Source organism: Myotis myotis, unplaced genomic scaffold (assembly GCF_014108235.1).
Source record: "Myotis myotis isolate mMyoMyo1 unplaced genomic scaffold, mMyoMyo1.p scaffold_m19_p_5, whole genome shotgun sequence".
NCBI lineage: Eukaryota > Metazoa > Chordata > Mammalia > Chiroptera > Vespertilionidae > Myotis > Myotis myotis.
Genome location: NW_023416357.1, coordinates 38,366,725 through 38,377,188, shown reverse-complemented (window position 1 = coordinate 38,377,188; position 10,464 = coordinate 38,366,725). Strand labels below are relative to the sequence as shown.

General features: G+C 44.9%; 1 pseudogene; it reads left to right on the top strand.

Moving 5' to 3' along the window:
• The first annotated feature begins 785 nt into the window (after window positions 1-785).
• On the top strand, window positions 786-1,447 carry LOC118657045 (annotated as a pseudogene).
• Window positions 1,448-10,464: the final 9,017 nt, after the last annotated feature.

The following is a 10,464-nucleotide window of genomic DNA, read 5'->3' as shown; positions in this document are numbered from 1 at the left end:
TGATATCTTGATTAATCATAATTTCATGGCTTGCTTTTCTGAAAATTTATTTACTAGACCATTAAAATGAATATATAATTTTAGCAATCATATTTTCAATTGATACAATTGAGAGAGACAATAGTTGCTCTTGGAAAATGAAAGATTGCACATAATTTTTTATAATTTTAAATTGTGACCAGAATCATTCTGCTGATGCAATTGTTATGAAGCAGTTAAAAGTACTTTATAGGCTGTGACAACATTTGGGATACATTTCTGATAAGTTGTTCTGAACTAAAAATTTTAGTACACATAGAGCTGATGGTTCTCATGGAACATTCTTCATACAGATCAGTTTTGTGTAAGTCAAAATTTAATTTTAAATGTAAATTTATACAATGGCATTTTAATGCTTTCTCTGACATTTCCTGTTACTTATGGAGGTTGTACAAGAGACCAAATGTGGCTTCATGATTTGTATAAAATTCAAAAAACTGGTTTATGCATTCTGTCAATGCATCTTTAACTACAAAGACAAATAATAATTTAAAAATTAATAATTTTAAATTATCTTCCTCAATAATTGGTTTATTGAAAGCGTCATATGGGCAGCGGGGCATGGCGGCCGGTGCTGGGTCCCGGACTGGGGTGGGTTGGGGGGGGGGGGGGTGTCGGCGGCGCGCCGGGGCCGAGGAACGGGGCAGGCGGCCGCTCGTGGCCTCCGGTTCGCAGCCGCGGGCTCTGGCGAGGCCCCCGGGGAGAGGAGGCGCGGCCCGGCGGGTGAGACGCTCAGCTGGGCCCGGGCCCGGGCCCGCGCCCCGCCGGCGCGATGCTCTTCTCGCTCCGGGAGCTGGTGCAGTGGCTGGGCTTCGCCACCTTCGAGATCTTCGTGCACCTGCTGGCCCTGCTGGCCTTCTCCGTGCTGCTGGCGCTGCGTGTGGACGGCCTGGCCCCCGGCCTCTCCTGGTGGAACGTGTTCGTGCCCTTCTTCGCCGCCGATGGGCTCAGCACCTACTTCACCACCATCGTGTCGGTGCGTCTCTTCCAGGACGGGGAGAAGCGGCTGGCCGTGCTCCGCCTCTTCTGGATCCTCACGGTTCTCAGCCTCGTTCGTGTTCGAGATGTTGCTGTGCCAGAAGCTGGTGGAGCAGACTCGGGAGCTCTGGTTCGGCCTGATCACGTCTCCCGTCTTCATTCTCCTGCAGCTGCTCATGATCCGCGCCTGCCGGGTCAACTAGCCTCGCAGAGGGGCCGGGAAGGGGGCTCTCCGCAGCCAGAAGGCTGGGCCCAAAGCTGAGGGCCACCCCGGAAGGGTGAGGACCCGGTCTCCCGCCGCACCCGGAGAAGTCTGGGTGTGAAAGGAACTCCAGCTTGTACCCCGCTGAGTGCTCAGCTTTCTCTATGCCAGTCATGTCTGAAACTGCTCAGCAGGGAGGAAAAGAGCAACCGTGGTCCTTCAAATCTATTTCCTGTTATTTCATGCGTTGAATAGCGCATCTGAACGGAGACCTTGAGAAGGACCCAAGCATGACAGGCCTGCACTCCTGTGGCAGCTGGAAACTGCATGTAAGCAAAATGTCCTCGTGGGCTCAGTGTTGTCCTGGATCCTGGGAAAGTAGCCCGTGTGCCAAGGCTGCAAGGCCGGCCAGCATCACTGACCTCAGAGCTCACTGTCCCGTTCACCCAGACAAGACCTCCTTCGACGTTTGAGCTCCGAGTGTAAAGCAGCTTGTATCTCCGCCCCTTGCCACTGGGGAAAGGATGGCCCTGTCTTCTTTCCAGCCAAGGCACCCAGGAAGGTGTCAAACAAGCATGATTGGGACGGGTCTGGAGGTCTGTCACCTGAGAAAAGAACTTTGCTGTAAAGGCTCTGCTTGGCTCCTGTCCCAGTAGGTTGCAGTGTCACCACTTTTCTGGCCTCCTGGTGGCCAGCACTGTCAGCGCACCTGCGAGGGGAAGAGGTGCTCCGAGGCTCAGAGGCGTTGAGACCCGCCAGCGGGAAGCTTGCAAGTGGTCTCAGCTCCCATTTGTTGGCCTGAGGTCTTTGGTTTGGTACCAGTCAGGTGCCACATGAGGACCTTTGCTGAGATAAAAATAAAATAGAATGTTTTGCTGAAACGCAGTGGTGGCCTGACCCATTGGGAGTGAAATCGAATGAGCGCCAAGACGCCTCCTCCTGTGTGCTGAGGTTGTAGGAGGGCTGGGACCTGCTGGAGCTTCATGGGGGGGTGGGGTGGGGGCGCGTTTCCCTCAGAGAATTCCTACTTCCTGCCTTGGGAGCCGCATGAAGACATGGGGTAGGCCCGTGTTGAGATCCTAGTGAGTAGTTTGTGGCATCAGAGCCTTGGCATCCTGCCAATGTGTGGTCTTTGTGGACCTGGCTGACACTGTAGAGAGGGTCAGCAGGTTACGGCCTGAGGCCCGTCTTTGTACTAATCCTTAAAGGGGCGTGAAAACAGAAGAACATTTGACAGAAAGCAAACGTGCCTGCCGTGTGCAGGGTCTCCGTGTCGGCGCTGCCGGTCTTGTGGGTAAGATCGTTCTTTGTTCCAGGAGGGCTCTGCTGAGCACTGTAGACTATGTAGCAGCATCCCCGGCCTTTACTCTCTAGATGCCAGTGGCATCTCTCATTTGTGACAACCAGAAGTGGGTCCGGACATTGGCACGTCTCCTGGGAGAAAAGGCTGTCCCTGGTGAGGACCCGTGGGTTAAGATGTTTACTGTCTGGCCTTTTACAGAACAGGTTTGTGGACCCTTGTTGTCGCGCAGCAGCGTGGTGACCTTTCGCCGAGGACGTGTGCATGCTGCGGGGCCACTGAGATGCTTGAGCTGGAGACAGGTCTGGTCTGGTCTGGTCTGAACCACAGCTACAAAAATGTTTCCTACCCAGGCATGACGTAACTTGTGCCAAAGCCAAATACAAGCTGAACGTTTGGAGTGAGTTTCCTTTTCTGTTTGTTTGTTAATCTTCACCTGAGGATATTTTTCCATTGATTTTTAGAGAGGGGGGAGGGAGAGACGGAGAGAATCATCAATGCGAGAGAGACACATCGATTGGTTGCCTTCGCACACACCCCAACCTGGGCAGGGGATTGAGCGGGTGACCGAAGTACATGCCCTTGACCAGAATTGAACCCGGGGCCCTTCAGTCCCCAGGCTGACGCTCTTTCCACTGAGCCAAACCACCTAGGGCTGGAGTGAGTTTTCGATTCCTGTTGTTTCTAGGTTGCCTGTTTTGTTGTTCCCGTTTTATTCTGTTAGTTTGGAATTAGGGAGTTCTGTTGCTATAGAGGTAACGAGAATAAGGTTTACTTTCCTTTGGAAAGGTGATTTACCGCCATGGCCTCCAGAAGCTGAGAGGGGCACCTCAGGCTGCAGCCTGCCCGGGCTGTGGAGCTCCTCCCCTGAGGACTGTGCTGCAGGAGGCAGCCTCATTCCTGAGCGACTGCTGCTGGCTGCAGGCAGGTGGTGGAAGGCAGGCGACACCTGCTCCCCAGCTCCCCCTTCTCCCCTGAGTCCAGTGGACCCAAAAGGACGTGGTGGGCACTGGGCAGACCATAGGGCAGCGGTTCTCAACCTGTGGGTCGCGACCCCTTTGGGGGTCGAACGACCCTTTCACAGGGGTCGCTTGAGACCATCGGAAAACACATATATAATTACAGATTGTTTTTGTGATTAAGGAGAAAAAAAAAAAGAAAGCGTCATATGGAAATAGTGTAATTTTCTGTAAATTTCATGATCTTTAAATTTATGTTTTATTTCTAAGTCTGTGGATATGTGCTTTGCAATGTTTAATATATTTTATTGATTTTTTTACAGAGAGGAAGGGAGAGGGATAGAGAGTTAGAAACATCGATGAGAGAGAAACATCGACCAGCCGCCTCCTGCACACCTCCTACTGGGGATGTGCCCGCAACCAAGGTACGTGCCCTTGACCAGAATCGAACCTGGGACCCTTCAGTCTGCAGGCAGACGCTCTATCCACTGAGCCAAACCGGTTTGGCTGCTTTGCAATGTTGAAGCAGTTTTCAAAACCTGAGTTTCTAAACTCTTTAAGGGTTTATGCGCACTCCCTGAAACGCTTTTTGCAGTGTCCATGTGTACACTTTTACTTTGTAATAACTCACTGACAGCCTTTACTCCCCGTGTCCTGGCACTTTCTGTGCCGGCCTGGCCAGAGTTAGTATTTATGCAGATGCCACAGTCAGGCTCCAAGTTCTGATTGGGCCCCCACCGTGGGCCCCAGTGGTGCCACCCACAGAAGCCCTCCTTTCTCTTACGGTGGTGGCCACTGCTGCAGTGGCTGCTGCTTTTGCACTGCTGTTGCCATCACTGCTGCCATTGTGGGCCTAGGTCAGTGATGGCGAACCTTTTGAGCTCGGCGTGTCAGCATTTTGAAAAACCCTAACTTAACTCTGGTGCCGTGTCATATATAGAAATTTTTTGATATTTGCAACCATAGTAAAACAAAGATTTATATTTTTGATATTTATTTTATATATTTGAATGCCATTTAACAAAGAAAAATCAACCAAAAAATGTTATAGGTTCGCCATAACTGGCCTAGGTCCTTGCCCAGCAGCTGTGGCCAGGTAGATATCATACTTTTGTATGCCTAAGACCTTGAAAAAAAAGAAGAAGAAAAAGGGTTGAAGAAAAGTTGGTTTTGAGTTAGGGATATCATGAATGTTTCAGTCCAGCTCTAAAGCTCTATGGTTTCTTGTTTCATTAGATGGCTCTTGGGTAAAAATTCAATAGATGGAGAGGCAAGGAAAAAGGGCAATCCCAGAAAGAAAGGGACAGGTGACCAGTGAGAGTGTAGGTGTGACTGTGGGACTCGTTTGTTCATGGCTTTTCTCATGTGAATCAGTTTTAAAACCAGGATTTCGACTTGGACCAAAACAACTTAACATGTTTAGAAATGTTTAATGATTTGGCAGAACCAAACAGTATGTTCTACGTAGAACATTTTGAAGCAAAGAGAACGTATTTTTCCTCCTAGAGTTGCAGTATCTCTAGTTGCTAACAATTATTTATTTTTGGAAAAACAGGTCCTGTCTGTGAAAAAGGAAAAAAAAAAAAAAAAAAAAAGAGCCCCCTTTAAAGATTCTGTTATTTCGCAAAAATCTCAGTTGCTTCTTTCATAGCCCTAAAATTGGAACTGTTGGGTGAGATGGGGAAAAATGGTTCTCAGTTGATCTAAATGGCTAAAGGGCACCATCCATCATAGTTCTGCCTTTACTTTTGCTGTGTGACCTGTCAGGTTTGGAAGGGAATGAAATGTGTTCTTGGATACTTTGGTAGGAGAAAGATATTACTGCATTTCATTGCACTTAAGATGCCATAGACTGTAAGATGTACAGTTACTTTTTGTGTGCTATGAAGAAAGGAAAAAAGCCCCTATTGATTAAACTGTGACACAATATAAGATTCATTCTAATTTCAGAGATGTTAAAAGTGAAAATGAATGTGTATTTTAGAAATGATGATATATGACTTTGTTGTATATATCAAGTTCTGTTCCTGATTTGACAAACATTATGTAAATTAATTCTTATAAAACCTAGTGACATTTGCAGATGAGGAAAGTGAGGCAGAGTGTAGCTAAAGACACTGGCTAAGTCGGCATGACTCAGTGGTGGAGGTCATGGTTCAATTCCTGTCAGGGTATATGCCTAGGTTGCGGGTTTGATCCCCAGTTGGGGGTGTGCAGGAGGCCAGTGATTTTCTGTCATCATAGATGTTTCTGTCCCTCTCTCCCTCTCCCTTCCTCTCTGAAATCAATAAAAATATATTAAAAAAATATCAAAGAACTAGTAAGGGGAACAAGTTTCTCATACCTCCTTCTTCTCAAACTTCTGGATCTTAATCTGTGACTCTCCAGTCAAGCTGTGTCTTGACAAATTGTGACACTTGAGCATTTGCAGCAGGTGGCCTGTTTTCAGCTTGGGCACTTTTCATTTATGGAAACCCTTACAAGGCCTTCATGGTGAGGCAAAGCCTCAACCTGCCCTAACTCACATGGGCGTGGCCATGAGGCCCATTGAGACTTGCCTGGGAAGGGGGAAAGGAAGGGCACAGTTGGCCAGGAGCTAAAAAAGTTAGCTATTGACCAACAGGTATCAGCCATAAGCTGAAGCAAGTAATTCAGAACTGACATAGTAAAAAATCCTGCGTGGGTGGTCTCAGTGCTGAGACAGAACTGGGAGGGCTGGAGAAAGAAGACCCTCCCATTCATCACCTGACACTGGACCAACAGAAAGCATGGGGCAGCTGGTTAGGTGGAGCACATATGTTGCACACAGAGTAGAGCAATAATCCAGCAAGAGCACCCAGCAGGGGAGCTGAGGATCTGTGGAACATGTCATCACTCCTCAGGTGTTTTACTGCTAATACTTATACAAATCAATAATAATAAGGGTTATTGAGTGCTTACATTGTGACAGTGAGTTAGGTGCTTTACACGGCTTATCTCATTCAGTACTTGCTATCCCTATTTTTCAGATGAGGAAACTGAGACTCGAAAAAGTTACATGACTTGCCTCAAGTCCCACTGCTAGGCATTCTCAGAGTCAGGATTTGAGCTCCCATGGTCTGTCTTAGAAGCCATGCACATAGGAATAGAATGTATTCATTTTATTTCTCCATTTGTTCACTTAAAAAAAACCAAAAACAACCTGTGAGTTCCTTTAAGATACTATCTTCCAATGGACACAAGACACTGGGGGGTAGGGGAGGCCAGGGGGAAGGTCAAGGGGGGGAAAAAAAGGAGACATATGTAATACTCTTTGTAATACCTTAAGCAATAAAACAAAAAAATTTTTAAAAAAAGATACTATCTGTTTTTGCCCTGCCAGCGTGGCTCAGTGGTTGAGCATTGACCTATGAACCAGGAGGTCAGGGTTCGATTCTGGTCAAGGGCACATTCCCAGGTTGTGGGCTCAATTCCCAGTAGGCAGTCGATCAATGATTCCCTCTCATCATTGATGTTTCTAGCTCTCTCTCTTTTCTTCTCTGAAATCAATAAAAATATATTTTAAAAAAAGATACAATCTGATTTTTATCTCTGTGTTCCTATCTTTTAGCATAGTGGTGGGTACAAAATAAATGTTTGGCAAATTTTTATGAAAAGGATGATTGAATGACAGAGCCTAAGGAACAAAAATTTAAGAAAACACACCGAAGATCTTACAGTTTATGAATGAATGAAATAATCTGCTCAGCTCTGCTCTCAGCACACAATCACGCACTAAATGTCAGCTCTTATTATCATTATTGGAAATAAAAACACATTTAAAAGAACAGTTATCTTTGCATAGGAATTCATCATATACCTTAATTTTTTTCAAAATTCTTTTACTTTGCAAATTTTTTATACAATTTTATTTTTTTTTATTTTACTTTTTAAAATTAATCCTCACCCAAGGATATGTTTTTATTGATTTTTAGAGAGAGAGGAAGGGAGAGAGAAAGAGAGAAATATTGATGTGAGAGAGAAACATTGATCTATTGCTTCCTGTATGTGCCCCAATGAGGGACTGAACCTGCAGCCTGGGTATATGCCCTGACTGGGAATTGAACATGTGGCCCTTCAGTGCACGGGATGATGTTTCAAGCAACTGAGCTACAGTAGCAGGGCTATGCAACTTTAGAAAGAGGTAAACATTTAGTTTCTATGCAGTATTTTGAATATGTGGGAGTTAAATATGAATTTTGAAAGCTTTCCCTTGAAATAGGAGAGTTGTTTGCTTGAAAAATGAATATAGTTAAGTAGAAAAGAGAGCTGCTTGCTACAAGTTCAGGTTAAGCAACCTGCAGTGCAACAATGTGGAAATACAGATGACATTTAATATAAAAGAGTTTCTTATCTTATGCTTCCAGCCACCACAGCCCGAGGACAAAAGCCAACCACCAGATTAGAGGAATATTGTGATTTTAGTATACTAATATAAAACTCAAGTTTTCTCATTGTTGGCTTCATAGTCAACCTAGTCCCATTATTCTTGTTACAAAAGTATCTAAAATTTTTGTAAATAGAATATTGTGCTGTGGTGCCAGTTTATTTATGGCATCAGAATATCCTGATGTGGATATCTGCTTCCAACTCCCCCCCCTGCCTCCAGGAACTCAAACTAACTCATTAACTATTGGCAGTGAATTTGAGAGCTAGGTACTGAGTCCCCACCTTCTAGGAGCTTACAGTTTAGACCAAGAGACAGATACATGAAACATGAACTACAGCACAAAGCCATGCACAATGACAACTCACAATCTCATCTTTTGAGATCCTCCAAAACTTGGGTAGTTATCTCTAGTACTGCTTATTTTTGTGTGTTCATTGAAACATCTTGATTTGCTTCTAACATTGCAGTTAGTCCTCTGAATTTTATTTAAGCTTCTTACCTTAAGCAGAGGCCAACATTTTCCTTGGGTTCACAAAGATATTTTTAATGTGTTCATGTGTTTATTTTGCTTTGGGAAATGCACCATTCAGTTTGTCTTTAATAATAGCATTTTAATCATAGTCTCTTTTTCTAAAATCAAATTACTGTTATATCGCCCCCCCCCCCCACTTTCTCCAGTCAGATAATTGAATGTAATGATGTTGTTTATCCACAGATACTGTGTAAATTAATTTTTGGCTTGCTTTTTGAAATTATTTCAACGGGCTTTGTGGCCTATCAAGCTACCTAGATGCTACTATAATGGGTGTTTTGGACTTAGACTTCAATATTTCTGAACATTATTATCTGTAAGTGGGAACAAAAATGTGGCAATTTGAAAAGTGCCAGAAATTTGCTTTAGTTGACCAAAGGTGGAAGATAAAGCCTGATGTGGGGGCAGTTTCTTTGTTTTGGGAGGATAACTGTGGTGAGTTGTCTTGTTCATGTGGATATAAATTAAGTATATGAGCTACATATTGCTGCTTAAAAAATTATCCCCAATTTTGCAACAACACTAATTTATCATTTTGTGACATTTTTGAGGGTCAGGAATTCAGGCACAGCTGAGCTGGGTGGCTCTGGCTTGGAGTCTCGTGAGTTTGCAGATAAGATGTTGCCAGGCTGCTGTCTTCAGAAGGCCTGCCTGGGGCTGGAAGGTCCACTTCCACGGTGCCTCGTTCCTATGGCTGGCCAGTTGATGCTGGCTGTTGGCAGGAGACCTGACTTCCTCATTGCCTGACTGTTTGGACTCCTTTGATGTCCTCCTGTCCGGGTGGCTAATCTCCCCAGAGTGAGTAACCCAAGAAGAAATGAGGAAGTGGCAGTGTTTTTTACTACACAGCCTTGAAAGTTACACACTGTCCCTTCCACTGAATTCTACTGGCCACCCAGACCGACACTACTACATTGTGGGAGGGTCTACACAGAGGCATGAACACCAGAGAAGAGACTGACTACCACATTAAATAGTACTTTTTTTCTTTTCTTTTCTTGAAAGCCTTTTAACGATGGAGTAACTCAAATACAACTATATCTGGGATAAGGGATGTTTTTAAAATTAAAAAAATATATGTTTTTATTGACTTCAGAGAGAAAGGGAGAGGGAGAGAGAGATAGAAACATCAATGATGAGAGAGAATCATTAATCGGCTGCCTTCTGCACACCCCCATACTGGGGATCAAACCCGCAACTCAGGCATGTGCCCTGACCTGGATCAAATGGTGACCTCCTGGTTCATAGGTTGATGCTCAACCACTGAGCCAGCCGCTGGGCGGTCAGGGATGCTTTAATAATAATATTTTAAAAGGCTGACTTGGTTGGGGATCAGCATGCAACTCTGTAGAAATTAATTTGACGTCAAGTGATTTTTCTGGCTCCTCTGCTTGGAGAAACCACAAAAGGAAGTGAGAACCAAAAACTGAGATGCCCATGGAAGGGACTTCTGAAGGTAGGGTTAAACCTTAGGTTCTTTTCAGTTAAAGCTTTAGTAACTTAAAGTTTCCTTAACTCACTTTTCTGGCAAAGTTCCCGCAGAAGTTTCTGTGATTCTCTCAAGGGGATCTGGCTTCACATGTGCCCATGACCAGCCTATCGGGAGCAATCATCACAGGACACTGCTTTTTTCTCCCTCTTCCCACCAGCTTTGAGGAGCCCTCCCTGCAGCCTCCACTTTGGGATTCTGGTCCCAGGGCAGAGTGGGAAACCAGCCCTTTCTCCAACTCTCATGTGCCACGTCATTGCCAGGGCCCTGAAGCTGCAGAGCCTGTGCCCAGACCATTGCAAAGTCTTTCATGAAAACAGATTCTTTTTGCCTCTGAATAACTCTCCACGAAGAATGCATCCAGACAAGCAGCTGTGTTATTTTTTAGGACTCTTTTTGAATATAACTGACTAACCTTCCATCTTGACTTGTACTATACTATTTTTTAGAAAAAGATTTTTTTGTTAATCCTCACCCAAGGACATTTTTCCATTGATTTTTTAGAGAAAGCGGAAGAGAGATGGAAAGACAGAGAGAAACATCAATGTGAGAGAAAC